Below are 14,649 nucleotides of genomic sequence, written 5' to 3' on the forward strand. Positions count from 1 at the left end.
AAAGTGTTTCCACCACTCGAAATTCTTATGAGTTTTTTTTTGTTTAGATCTGTACTATAGTTTTAATTGGTTTATTTGAATTTTGATGTCTAATTTATTCAGTTCTTTGTACATTTTGTCGGTAAATGCTCTGTTTGATGTGGGGTTTTGTCAAGATCTTTTCCCATTTAGTTGGCTTCCTTTTTGTTTCATTGACTGTGCCCTTTGCTTTCTTCTCAGTTTCAGGAGGTCCCATTTATTTGTGGTTGCTCTCAGAGTCTGTCCTCCTGGGGTTATATTTAGGAGGTGGTCTCCTGTGCTCATGCATTGAAGAATACTTCCCACTTTCTCATCTATCAGGTTCAGTGTGGTCAGATTTATATTGAGGTCTTTAATCCACTTGGACTTGAGTTTTGTGCATGCTGATAGATATGGATCTATTTTCATTCTTCTACATGTTGACATCCGGTTATTCTAGCACCATTCATTGAAGGTGCTTTCTTTTTTCCATTGTGTAATTTTAGCTTCTGTGCCAAAAATCAGCTGTTCATAGGTGTGTGGATTAATATCTGGGTCTTATATTCAATTCCATTGGTCAACCTGTATGTTTTTCTGTCAATACCAAGCTGTTTTCATTACTGTAGCTCTGTAATAGAGCTTGATGTCAGGGATGGTGATACCTCCGGAAGTTCCTTTAGTGTACAGGATTGTTTTGGCTATCCTAGGTTTTCTATTTTTCCATACGAAGTTGAATTCAGTTCTTTTGAGGTCTGTGAAGAACTGTGTTGGGATTTTGATGGGGATTGCATTGAATCTATAGATTGGTTTTGGTAGGGTTGCCATTTTTATTATGTTGATCCTTCCTAATCAAGATCGTTGGAGATCTTTCCATTTTCTGGTATCTTCTTCAATTTCTTTCTTCAGAGACTTAAAGTTCATGTCATATAGGTCTTTCACTTCTTTGGTTAGTGTTACCCCGAGGTATTTTATGTTATTTGTGACTATTGTGAATGGTGATGTTTCTCTGATTTCCCTCTCAGCTTTTTATCATTTGTGTATAGGAGGGCTTCTCATTTTTTATTTGATCTTGTATCCTGCCACATCACTGAAGATATTTATCAGCTCTAGGAGTTCTCTAGTAGAATTTTGGGGTCACTTATATACACTATCATATCATCTGCAAATAATGAAAGTTTGACTTCTCCCTTTCCAATTTAAATTCCCTTGATCTCCTTTTGTTGTCTTATTGCTTTTTCTAAAACTTCAAGAACTATGTTGAAGAGATATGGAGAGAGTGGACAGCCTTGTCTTGTTCCTGTTTTTAGTGGAATCACTTTGAATTTCTCTCCATTTATTTTGATATTCACTGTTGGCTTGCTGTATATTGCTTTTATTACATTTAGATATGTTCCTTCTTTCTCTGGTCCCTCCAAGACCGTTGTCATGAAGGAGTGTTGGATTTTGTCAAAGGCCTTTTCAGTATCTAATGAAATGATCATATGTTTTTTTCTAGTTTAGTTATTTGATGGATTACATTGATAGTTTTTTGTATGTTAAACCAGTCCTAATGATTCTCTGTATTTCCTCAGTGTCTGTTGTTATGTCCCCCTTTTCATTTCTTATTTTGTTAACTTCATGTTCTCTCTCTGCCTTTTATTTTGGATAAGGGTTCATTTATCTTGTTGATTTTCTCAAAGGACCAACTCTTTGTTTCATTGATTGTATTCATTTCTTTGCTTTTATTTTGTTGATTTTGGCCCTCCATTTGATCATTTCCTATCTTTTGCTCCTCCTGGGTGAGTCTGCTTCTTTTTTGTTTTAGAGCTTTCAGGTGTGCTGTTCAGTCAATATTTCTATTGTATTTGTTTCTTTTTTCATGCTTCACACACTCTTGTTGCACTTGACCCATCTGTGGCTTTCTCTGAGACACAGATGTGCAAAAAAGGAACTTAATTTCTGGTCTATAACCAGGCAAACAATAACAAAGCCAACAGTGGCCTGGATTCAGGCCCTACTGGGAATGGTATCTTTGGGTCCTGAGAACCCAGGTCTTCCCATCCTGAGAGGCCATGCTTATCATTTCTACGGCCTGTGTGCTCTCATCTTGGGTCTCACTTGCAATACTCTGTGTTACTTTTGTGCAGCATTACTTGATCAACTTCTGCTGACGTTTAGTCCTTGTATGAGAACTTTTGCCGACACTGTCCCATTTTTCCTTTCAGGAAAGCTATATATAGGATGCAGAATTTCCTAATAAACATAGAGGTACCAGCAGTCAGCTTGTGTATGCATGCCTAATCCCAAACCACTAAACTTTGCTGTCTTCTCTAACTTCTCATCATCTGGTCATCTTTCTCTCTCAGGAACCTGTCAGTCGAAGACAACCTGCCTTTGTAGGACCACTGATTCCTCAATATGGACCCCAGACTATGGGAGGAGGAGTGTCTGCAAGTACAGGAGGAGTAAGTATGGTCATAACAGAGAAAAGTAAGAGAATCCAGGCTGAGGGACTGCCTGAAAGAAGAGGCAGAAGTGTTGCAAGTGTAATTACATAGGACAGCAGTATTTTAAAGAGCTCTTTCTATTTCCTCAGGTACTTCTGTTGTTTTTGTATTCTAGGTCTTGGGGTGTATTGCTTAAGCACTTAGAAAGAGTCTTTACTTTTTATCAACAAGTCTGCGTTACCTGAAAATGTTTCAATAATTTAAAGACATGAGAACATACAGTTGAGAGTTTTAAGACAAAATATTTCCTAACAGGGTCAAATGTGCATGCTTCATGTTGATGGGTTTGAGCTGTCTATGTAGACACAACATTGCTTAGACCCATTGTATGCATATGATTTTCCTCTAATCTGATACCCTCATAAATATCTTTATTGTAATGCAAAACAAACTGGGGTACCCAGGAGAAAAATTCAAATTCTGCACAACAGAATTCTGAAGGAAGAGGCAGAAGGATTGGGCATAGAATATCATTTTAAAGTGTTTCCACCACTCGAAATTCTTATGAGTTTTTTTTTGTTTAGATCTGTACTATAGTTTTAATTGGTTTATTTGAATTTTGATGTCTAATTTATTCAGTTCTTTGTACATTTTGTCGGTAAATGCTCTGTTTGATGTGGGGTTTTGTCAAGATCTTTTCCCATTTAGTTGGCTTCCTTTTTGTTTCATTGACTGTGCCCTTTGCTTTCTTCTCAGTTTCAGGAGGTCCCATTTATTTGTGGTTGCTCTCAGAGTCTGTCCTCCTGGGGTTATATTTAGGAGGTGGTCTCCTGTGCTCATGCATTGAAGAATACTTCCCACTTTCTCATCTATCAGGTTCAGTGTGGTCAGATTTATATTGAGGTCTTTAATCCACTTGGACTTGAGTTTTGTGCATGCTGATAGATATGGATCTATTTTCATTCTTCTACATGTTGACATCCGGTTATTCTAGCACCATTCATTGAAGGTGCTTTCTTTTTTCCATTGTGTAATTTTAGCTTCTGTGCCAAAAATCAGCTGTTCATAGGTGTGTGGATTAATATCTGGGTCTTATATTCAATTCCATTGGTCAACCTGTATGTTTTTCTGTCAATACCAAGCTGTTTTCATTACTGTAGCTCTGTAATAGAGCTTGATGTCAGGGATGGTGATACCTCCGGAAGTTCCTTTAGTGTACAGGATTGTTTTGGCTATCCTAGGTTTTCTATTTTTCCATACGAAGTTGAATTCAGTTCTTTTGAGGTCTGTGAAGAACTGTGTTGGGATTTTGATGGGGATTGCATTGAATCTATAGATTGGTTTTGGTAGGGTTGCCATTTTTATTATGTTGATCCTTCCTAATCAAGATCGTTGGAGATCTTTCCATTTTCTGGTATCTTCTTCAATTTCTTTCTTCAGAGACTTAAAGTTCATGTCATATAGGTCTTTCACTTCTTTGGTTAGTGTTACCCCGAGGTATTTTATGTTATTTGTGACTATTGTGAATGGTGATGTTTCTCTGATTTCCCTCTCAGCTTTTTATCATTTGTGTATAGGAGGGCTTCTCATTTTTTATTTGATCTTGTATCCTGCCACATCACTGAAGATATTTATCAGCTCTAGGAGTTCTCTAGTAGAATTTTGGGGTCACTTATATACACTATCATATCATCTGCAAATAATGAAAGTTTGACTTCTCCCTTTCCAATTTAAATTCCCTTGATCTCCTTTTGTTGTCTTATTGCTTTTTCTAAAACTTCAAGAACTATGTTGAAGAGATATGGAGAGAGTGGACAGCCTTGTCTTGTTCCTGTTTTTAGTGGAATCACTTTGAATTTCTCTCCATTTATTTTGATATTCACTGTTGGCTTGCTGTATATTGCTTTTATTACATTTAGATATGTTCCTTCTTTCTCTGGTCCCTCCAAGACCGTTGTCATGAAGGAGTGTTGGATTTTGTCAAAGGCCTTTTCAGTATCTAATGAAATGATCATATGTTTTTTTCTAGTTTAGTTATTTGATGGATTACATTGATAGTTTTTTGTATGTTAAACCAGTCCTAATGATTCTCTGTATTTCCTCAGTGTCTGTTGTTATGTCCCCCTTTTCATTTCTTATTTTGTTAACTTCATGTTCTCTCTCTGCCTTTTAGTTTGGATAAGGGTTCATTTATCTTGTTGATTTTCTCAAAGGACCAACTCTTTGTTTCATTGATTGTATTCATTTCTTTGCTTTTATTTTGTTGATTTTGGCCCTCCATTTGATCATTTCCTATCTTTTGCTCCTCCTGGGTGAGTCTGCTTCTTTTTTGTTTTAGAGCTTTCAGGTGTGCTGTTCAGTCAATATTTCTATTGTATTTGTTTCTTTTTTCATGCTTCACACACTCTTGTTGCACTTGACCCATCTGTGGCTTTCTCTGAGACACAGATGTGCAAAAAAGGAACTTAATTTCTGGTCTATAACCAGGCAAACAATAACAAAGCCAACAGTGGCCTGGATTCAGGCCCTACTGGGAATGGTATCTTTGGGTCCTGAGAACCCAGGTCTTCCCATCCTGAGAGGCCATGCTTATCATTTCTACGGCCTGTGTGCTCTCATCTTGGGTCTCACTTGCAATACTCTGTGTTACTTTTGTGCAGCATTACTTGATCAACTTCTGCTGACGTTTAGTCCTTGTATGAGAACTTTTGCCGACACTGTCCCATTTTTCCTTTCAGGAAAGCTATATATAGGATGCAGAATTTCCTAATAAACATAGAGGTACCAGCAGTCAGCTTGTGTATGCATGCCTAATCCCAAACCACTAAACTTTGCTGTCTTCTCTAACTTCTCATCATCTGGTCATCTTTCTCTCTCAGGAACCTGTCAGTCGAAGACAACCTGCCTTTGTAGGACCACTGATTCCTCAATATGGACCCCAGACTATGGGAGGAGGAGTGTCTGCAAGTACAGGAGGAGTAAGTATGGTCATAACAGAGAAAAGTAAGAGAATCCAGGCTGAGGGACTGCCTGAAAGAAGAGGCAGAAGTGTTGCAAGTGTAATTACATAGGACAGCAGTATTTTAAAGAGCTCTTTCTATTTCCTCAGGTACTTCTGTTGTTTTTGTATTCTAGGTCTTGGGGTGTATTGCTTAAGCACTTAGAAAGAGTCTTTACTTTTTATCAACAAGTCTGCGTTACCTGAAAATGTTTCAATAATTTAAAGACATGAGAACATACAGTTGAGAGTTTTAAGACAAAATATTTCCTAACAGGGTCAAATGTGCATGCTTCATGTTGATGGGTTTGAGCTGTCTATGTAGACACAACATTGCTTAGACCCATTGTATGCATATGATTTTCCTCTAATCTGATACCCTCATAAATATCTTTATTGTAATGCAAAACAAACTGGGGTACCCAGGAGAAAAATTCAAATTCTGCACAACAGGGAGAGAAGGGACTGAAGAAAAGGAAGAAGCTTAATATATCAAATTGGTTTATCTTTGTGATGCCTTAGAGGATAAGAACACTAAATCATTAAAATTAATATATACGTGCACTTATATGTGCTTATAAGCATATATATGTATATATATTGCAATTATGAGGGTAGGTAAAGTGACTCTTCCCTGTATAGTCTGTACCTGGAATTAGACAAGGAACTAAGTTATTTTTTCATACATTGGGCCACAGGGAAAGCCCCAGGCAAGCCTATCTCTTAACAACCTCCAACCTAGTCCAGTTTCGTCAGAAGATCTCCATTATTAAATTCCAATTTTTACCCATCTTTTAGGTTTTAAGTTTGAAATGTGTTCTCGTTAGTTGCCTAGGACAGCTCTATGACTCTTTTGTCATTCTGTGTTTGGAAGGAGTCAATTGTCATGTGCTCTCCTCAGACTCTCAGTCAGCTGGCTGGAGCACAGGCCTGAATCACCTGAACCAGATTATATCCATTTCTTTTTATGCTATTTCAAAAATTAGATTTCAAATACATTCAGGTAATGCTAAACTGTACAGAATGGTCTTTATTTGCTCTCCTGTCTGTGATTTATTTACGTTGAAAAGCAGGCATACAAAGATACCATCCCGAGAATGCATGTCTACTGAGATTTTAAAAACCCTTTTGTGAGTATTTGTGATAACTCGTAGACTTTTGTCATTTTGTCTGCTGCTGCTTTGGAAATAGGCACCTGACTGTAGAAATCATATGTGCCTTTTTCTGAGAGCTGTGTTTACGAGTGACTGTCTCTTGTATAACATAGGGTTAAAGCTTAATCTAAAGCGAGGTTCAGTTTCTGGCAGGATGGAATATGTCAAAGATTTTGTTGGTCTGTATTCTTGTCAACTCTTAATGCTGTCAGGCTATTAAGGTTTGCATTTAGGAGAGGTTTTGGTCAGTGATTATTTTACATATGTGAATCCTTGACAATGTCCTAATGTGTATGTCATCAGTTGAGGCCATTTACACTGCTTTATATGCTTTTTCTGATCTGGGCTATGAGATGAGGTCTTCTCAATACTTCTGAGGTGTTCTGATTTTGTTTCTCAGCTGTAGGAACATAGATGTTTGCTTGTATTGGGGGGAATAAAACCTTTGGTTTTTTTTGGTTTTTGGTTTTGTTTTTTGTTTTGTTTTATTTGTCCTCCATATCACCGTGGCAAATGCCATCGCCTGGGCTTCTGTTGTCTGTAGAAGATGGAGGGACTGCCCCCACTGATGCCTATCAAGAATACGTGCACATGCTGAAAGAAATATTAGATTAAGAAGACAGTCCATTGAAAGAAAATATTACACCCCAAGTGCCTGTTGTGCTGCAGGATGAAAACTGTTTTTGAACGTTTACAATAAGGATATCGTGCTATGTGAACGATATACAATACTGGTGGTCTGAAGCCATCTTCCTCCTCCAGTATTCCATAGTTCTTGGATACAGGGTCCTTTGACATTCCCACATGAAAGGTTTCCTCTCAGTTTACGTGGAATGGGGTTATAGAACTGCAGTTGAGATCTCTTCTGATAGCAAACTCCTGGCTGCTGGATTTGACAATTCCTGCATATAGCTCCGGAGTTTATGATTTCAAAAGCTGAAATCAGATCCTCTCCTTGTGGACACATCTCATACCTGTCTTGCCTGTGACACTTTGGAGGATGAGGAGAATGAGGAAGATAATACAGGCTCAGAGATGAAGATTCTGTGGGGACACTGTGACCCAGAATACAGCACACGGTTCCTCTCAGACAACTCGGGGCTGCTCTCTTGTTCTGGAGATATGTCCACCAGGTACTGGGACCTGGGGAGCTTCACCCACACTGTGCTCTATCAGGGACATGCCTACCCCGTGTGGGACATGGACATCAGGCGCCTACAGCCTGTATTTTGTCAGTGGGTCCCATGTCTTTCTTACCAGGCTTGGTCCTTTGATTGAACGTACCTGCTGAGGTGTATATGCAGGCCACCAGGCTGACATGGACTGTGTCAAATTCCACCCCAACTCAAAAGACAGACAGATGCCTTTGTGTTTCAAAGTCTCAGTTTGTGTATCCAGCACCATTTTATTTCAGATCTGTGTCAAATTCTACTCAAAAGAAGCTGTTTTTTTGAGTGTGGTCATTTATGGCTGCCATTTAATATATTTTCTTGGCAGTGAAAGCCTACATACTTAAGTATTTATATATAAATTGTGTTTATAGTTGTTTGCATATATTCATACAGCACATGTATTGATTTTTCAGTGCTTGAGAGATAGCCAACATGCTTCTCCTTCTGACTCTGGCCTCTTCTTCCTGTGCTTCCTGAGTTCCAGGTTTTCATGCCAATGGACCGTTATAAATATATCTTTTGTATTTCTATCTTTTTTTCATTCTTCTGACCCTGTTCTTCCTCTTGACTTGTCAGAAGCTTTCTCTGAGACTCAGATGTGCAGAGAAGGAACTTAATTCTTGGTCTAAAACTAGACACACTCTTGAGAAGGCCAGGAGTGGCCTGAAGGCAGGACCTAACAGGGACGCTATCACTTGGTCCTGAGAACCCAGGTCTTCCTATTGTGGAAGGCCATGCTTATCATTCCTATGGCCTCTGTGCACTACTCACATTGCGTCTCCTTTACAATACCCTGTGTTACCTCTGTGCATTTTTAGTTCATTTACTTACTGCTAACTTCATCCTCATGTAATAGAATTTTTGCTGACACTATCACATTTTTCCTTTCAGGAAAGCTGTATATAGGATGTAGAATTTGCTAATAAACCTGCTTGTAGCAGCAGTCAACTTGTGGAAGCACGCTCTATCCCCAACTTTACTATCTTCTCTAACTTCTCATCCTGGTCCTGTCTCTGTCTCTCAGGAACCTGCCAGTAGAAAACCACCTGCCATCGTAGGACAACTCATTCCTCAATATGGACCCCAGACTTGGGGAGGACTATTTGCAAGAACAGGAAGTGTAAGTATGGCTATAGCATAGAGAAAACTAAGAGAAGCCAGGCTGAGGGACTGCCTGAAGGAAGAGGCAGAAGGGATTTGGAGTGCAATAACATATGACAGTGGGATTCTAAACAGCTCCTTCTCTTCCTTCATGTGCTTCTGTTGCTTTTGTATTCTAGTTCTTGGGGTGTATTGCTAAAGCACTTAGAAGAGGCTTTATTTTCAATCAAGAAGTCTGCCTTTGCTTTTCTGCAAATATTTCCATTAATTTTAAGATATAAAAATATATACTTGAGAGTTTCAACACAAAATATATTCTGATACGGTCAAATGTGTTTCATATTGATGGGTTTGAGCTGTTCATGTAGACATAGTATTTCTTAGATCCCTACTATGCATATTATTGGCTCTAATCTGATACCCTCATAAATGTGGTCAGTCTAATCCAAAACAAACAGAGCTACGATGGTAAAAAATAAAGTTCTAAACATGAGGGAGAGAACAAACTGAAGGAAAGGAAGCAGCTTAAGATCTCGAATCATTTTTTTCTTTGTGATGCCTCAGGGAATAAGAACACTGAATCATTAAAATAAAAAAATGTGTGTATATATACTTTCCAACACAGTCACACACACACACACGCACACACACACACACACACACATACACACATATAAAACTATTATGAAATCACCTAAAGGACTCTTATCTGTATAGTATGTGCTTGAATTTGGACAAGAAACTAAGTCATTTCTCCATACATTGGTCCCTCTTTGAAAGCCCCAGCAAGGCCTCGATTTTAATCTCCAATGAAGTCCAGGGTAGTCAGGATGTTTCTATGAGCCAAATACCAATTCTTACGTGTCTTGCGTTTTAAGTTTGAAATATTTTCTTGGCAGTGGCCTCTGTCAGCTTTGTGGCTGTTCTGTCGCTAGGTGGGTTTGGAAGTAGTCAGTTGTCATGTGCTCTCCTTAAATCCTCAGATCACTGGCTGGAGCACAGGCCTACACCAGGTGATAGCCATTCCTCTTTCAACAATAGTGTCTTTGAGGAAATGAAAGAACGCTCTTTCAGATATTAGCATCCTTACACGTTTAGATGATGTTAGGAGTCTGTACATCCTTAGTTGGTGTCCTGTCTGTAATTTATGCACGCTGAAAAACAGGTTTGAAAAGGTATCATCCCTAGAATGCATATCTACTTAGACTGTGAAACCCTTTTGTGAATATTCCTGATAACTCATAGTGTTTTGTTGTTTACCTCCTGCTGCTTTGGGAATAGTCCCTTGACCGTAGAATTTTTATGTGACTGTTTCTGAGAGCTGTGTTTACATGTGACTGTCTCTTGTATTGCATAGGGTTAAAACTTATTCTAATGTGGAGTTCAAATTTTTTTCAAAAATAGAACATGTAAAAGATTCTTTTGGTTTGTATTGTTGTCACGTTTTAATGCTGTCAGGCTGTTACAGTTTGCCTTTAGGAGAGCTTTTTGCCTGTCATTTTTGCATATCTGAGTCTTTGACAGTGCCCTAATGTGTATATTTTAAAGTCATTTTCACGGTTTTGTATGCTTTGTGATCCCCCTTGTCTCAGTGATATCCCTTGTATGTCCTTTATTTGATTCTTTGTTCAGCGCTTCATTTGTTCATTGGTCCTGTCTGTCCAGAACTCACGAATTTCCTTTTTGTCTACTGATGTCTGCCTCCCATGAGCTGCATGCTCTGACCAACAGTGGTTGAAGTTTTCTCCTGATTATTTTTATCCTGTGTTTCTCATTTTCTTCCTTAACCTTTGCACGTCCACATTGCCTTCCCTTCTTTTCTCCTTCTGCTCCCTTTCCCATCTTTTCTTGTTGCTTATTTCCTTCTCCTGCATCTGATTTGACCTGTGTCTCCTCCCCTTCTGCTTCTTCTTCTGAGTCCTCCTCCTACCATGATTCCTTCCCTGTAACATCTGTCCATTCTTTCTTTGTCCTTTAATCATTACATCTCTTTCCCCATTTCCTACCGCTTTGCTCGATATTAGCACCTTTCCATTCGTTCCTTCTTCTTTTTCATCCTTCCATATTTTCCGTGTATCTCTCTTTTCCATTAAAAAATTCTAAATTTTTTTTTCAAGGCAGGAAAACCTTCCTCACAATTTTTCCTCTTCTGATTTTTCCTTTATTTTCTTTTCCTTCCTTCCTTCCTTCCTTCCTTCCTTCCTTCCTTCCTTCCTTCCTCCCTTCCTTTCTTTCCTTTTGTGTTTCTTTCTTTTGTTCTTTCATTCTTTCATTGAATTTTTCTTACTTCTTTTACTTTCTTTTTTCTTTCTTCCCTTTCCATCCAAAGTTAGTTTTCTATATATTTTGCTTTGTTGATTATCATTAATATCATCATCATCACCATTTATATTACTTTCATTTGCTTTTACAGATAGGACTGTCCATGTCCTCCTTGATTTGGTGGACGTCCTTGTGCAGATTAGGATGCTCTCAAACTAACAGCGTTCCTACTATTTCTGCTTCAGGACGCCTCAGTTTCTAGTTTACTGCTGGCTTCCTGGCTAGATTTCTTTTTTAAAAGTCACTCCCATTTCTCCCTTCACAATTCTTTATTTTGCACCCTTTGTCTTACTCTTCTTCCTATTACTCCTTTTCTACTGCCTTTCTTCCATTTGTGCCTCTTCTCTGTCCCGTTTCCCTTCAGTTTCCCCCTCTTCACCATACTTCCCACATTCCCTCACTCCTTTTTTCTCTTTTTATAATTGATTTAATTGAAGTCTAATTTTTCTTAGCTCCCCACCTTCCTTACTTCTCCCCTCCCCTCCCCTCCCCTTCAACCCTCCGCCATGGTCACCATGCTCCCAAATTATTCAGGAGTGTTTGTCTTTTTCTATTTCCCATGTATATTAGGTCCATATTTAATTGTCCCTCTTAGGTTCCTCATTGTTTTCTATGTTCTCTGGGACTGTGATTTGTAGGCTGATTTTCTTAGATTTGTGTTTAAAAACCACTTACGAGTGAGTATATATGATAATTGTCTTCCTGGGTCTGGGTTATCTCTCTCCATATAATGTTTTCTAGGTCCATCCATTTGCCTGCAAATTTCAAGATACCGTTGGTTTTTTTTTCTGCTAAGTATTACTACATTGTGCAATTGTACCACATTTTCCGTATCCATTCTTCAGTCAAGAGGTATTTAGGTTGTTTCCAGATTCTGGCTATGGCAAATAATTTTGTTATGAACATAGCTGAGGACATGTTCTTGTGGCACGACTGAGCATCCTTTGGATATATACCCATAAGTGGTATTGCTGGGTCTTGAGCAAGCTTGTTTTTTTAATTTTCTGAGACATTGCCATACTGATATCCAAAGGGGCTGTACCAGCTTGCATTCCCACCAGCAATGCAGGAGTGTTTCCTTTACCCCACAACCTCTCCAGCCTAAGTTTTCATAAGTGTTTTTGATCTTGGCCTTTCTTACAGGTGTCAGATTGAATCTCAGAGTTGTTTTGATTTGCCTTTCTCTGATGACTAAGGATGTTGAGCTTTTCCAAGTTCCTTTCTGGCATTTTAGATTCCTCTGTTGAGAGTTCTATGTTTGGGTTTATACCCTTTTTATTCTTGCGTTATTTCTGTTTTGATGCTCATTGTCTTTATTTCTTTGTGTATTTTTGAGATCAGACCTCTGTCTGATGTGGAGTTGGTGAAGATCTTTTCCCATTCTGAAGGCTGTCGATTTGTCTTGTTGACCGTGTCATTTGCTTTACGGAAGGTTTTCAGTTTCAGGAGGTCTCAATTATTAATTGTTTCTCTCAGTGTCTGTGCTACTGGGATTATATTTAGGGAGTGGTTTCCTGTGCCAATGCATTCAAGTGTACTTTCCACTTTCTTTTTCATAATTTTCAGTATTTCTGGTGTTATGTTGAGGACTTTGATCCATTTGGAGTTTAGTTTTTTGCATGGTGATCGTTATGGATCTATTTTCATTCTTCTACATGTTGTTATCCAGTTATGGCAGCACCATTTTTTAAATATTTTTTCTTTGTCAAAAAATCATGTGTTCCTCGATGCATGGATTAATATCCTTGTCTTCAATTTGGTTCCATTGGTCCTCCTATCTCTTATTAGGGCAACGCCAGGCAGTTTTTAGTACTGTACCTCTGTAGTAGAGTTTGAAATCAGGGATTATGATGCCTCCAGAATTTCTTTTATTGCACAGGATTGCTATCCCTATCCTCGATTTTTTACTTTTCCATATGAAGTTAAGTATTATTCTTTTGAGGTCTGTGAGGAATTTTTCTGGGATTTTGCTAGGAATTGCATTGAATCTATAGATTTCTTTTGGTAAGATTGCCATTTTTACTATGTTAATTCTACCTACCCAAAAGCATTGGAGATCTTTGCATTTTCTGGTGTCTTCGTTAATTACTTTCTTCAAAGATTTAAAGATCTTGTCATACAAGTCTTCCACTTTTTTCGTTAGAGTTAATCCTAGCTATTTTATGCTTTTGTGGCTATTGTAACGGGTGACGTTTCTCTGATTTCTGTTTCAGCCCATTTACCACATGTATTTAGGAGTGCTACTGATTTTTTTTGAGTTAACCTTTTATCCTGCTATATTACTAAAAGTGTTTATGAGTTGTCGAAGTTCCTTGGTAGAAATTTGTGTTTTCTTATGTACACTATCCTATCATAAACACACAGTGAGTGTTTGACTTCTTTCAGATTTGTATCCCCTTGGTCTCCTTCTGTTTTCTCAATGCTTTGATTTTCTCTTTATTTAGTTTCATGATGGCTGTTGGCTTGCTGTATATTGCTTTTATTATATTTTATTTATTTATTTATTTATTTATTTTGTATTCAATATTCTGTCTGTGTGTATGTTTGCAGGCCAGCAGAGTGCACCAGACCCCATTACAGTTGGCTGTGATCTACAATATGTTTGCTGGGAATTGAACTCAGGACCTTTGGAAAAGCAGGCAATGCTCTTAACCGCTGAGCCATCTCTCCAGCCCCCGTATATTGCCTTTATTATATTTAGATATGCTCCTTTTATCCCTACCAGTCTTGCTGCAGAGATGGAAACACCGGGTGAAGATGTGCAGTCAGGATATCAGGCTCTGTGAACAAGATACAGTGCTGGGATTGTTAATAGGTATTCCATCGCCTTTGTGATAAACTGGACGGATGTGTGACTCAGTCCTGTTGGTCATTCAAAGATAAGAATTGTACAGGTTGGCAGATCCATCATGTGGTCCATACACATCTAGTATGTGGAGCGCTCATCTGCTCAGGCTCATTTACCCTTATTTTCCTGCCATCAGTTGTCCGCACCGATGGCATCTACCCCGTGATTTCATTTCCTCGACAGTCACACTCTCTCTGAGTTGTTCTTCTACTCTTTCTGCGTTTGTTCTGTGTGTGTTTTGTGAATTTGACATGGGAGTTGGCTCACTTGTTTTAGTCGTTTCTCATTTCCTAAGCCTGTTTGGCCATGCAAGTGATGTTGTAAAGAATTAAGATTGTGATACCCACTCACCTGCCTCTATTCTGATGCCTTGTTATGCAAACATCTTTACTTTTTCCTCAATAACCACCCAAGTTGCTGCTTCTGTTTTTCTGTCTTCTGTGCATCAGTCTATGAGTTCTTGGCAGGTGAGTGGTGTTTGTCAGGGTTTTTGTATGCTTTTCTCTTCAAATTTGTAAGTCTCTCTTCCCCAGCTCTTATGATTGGCTGGGTTTGTAAATGAATACACCATGGAATCATGAAAATACCAGCCCATATCCTAATTATTATAAGGAAAGAAATTATATTTCCA

General features: G+C 38.5%; 1 long non-coding RNA gene across 1 annotated transcript; it reads left to right on the plus strand.

The window, feature by feature from the left end:
• The first annotated feature begins 2,341 nt into the window (after positions 1-2,341).
• On the plus strand, positions 2,342-8,866 carry LOC119804573. The gene is made up of 3 exons (XR_005283816.1): positions 2,342-2,441; positions 5,303-5,401; positions 8,772-8,866. It is a non-coding gene; the product is annotated as an uncharacterized LOC119804573 (long non-coding RNA).
• Positions 8,867-14,649: the final 5,783 nt, after the last annotated feature.

Source organism: Arvicola amphibius, chromosome X, assembly GCF_903992535.2.
Source record: "Arvicola amphibius chromosome X, mArvAmp1.2, whole genome shotgun sequence".
Taxonomy (NCBI): domain Eukaryota; kingdom Metazoa; phylum Chordata; class Mammalia; order Rodentia; family Cricetidae; genus Arvicola; species Arvicola amphibius.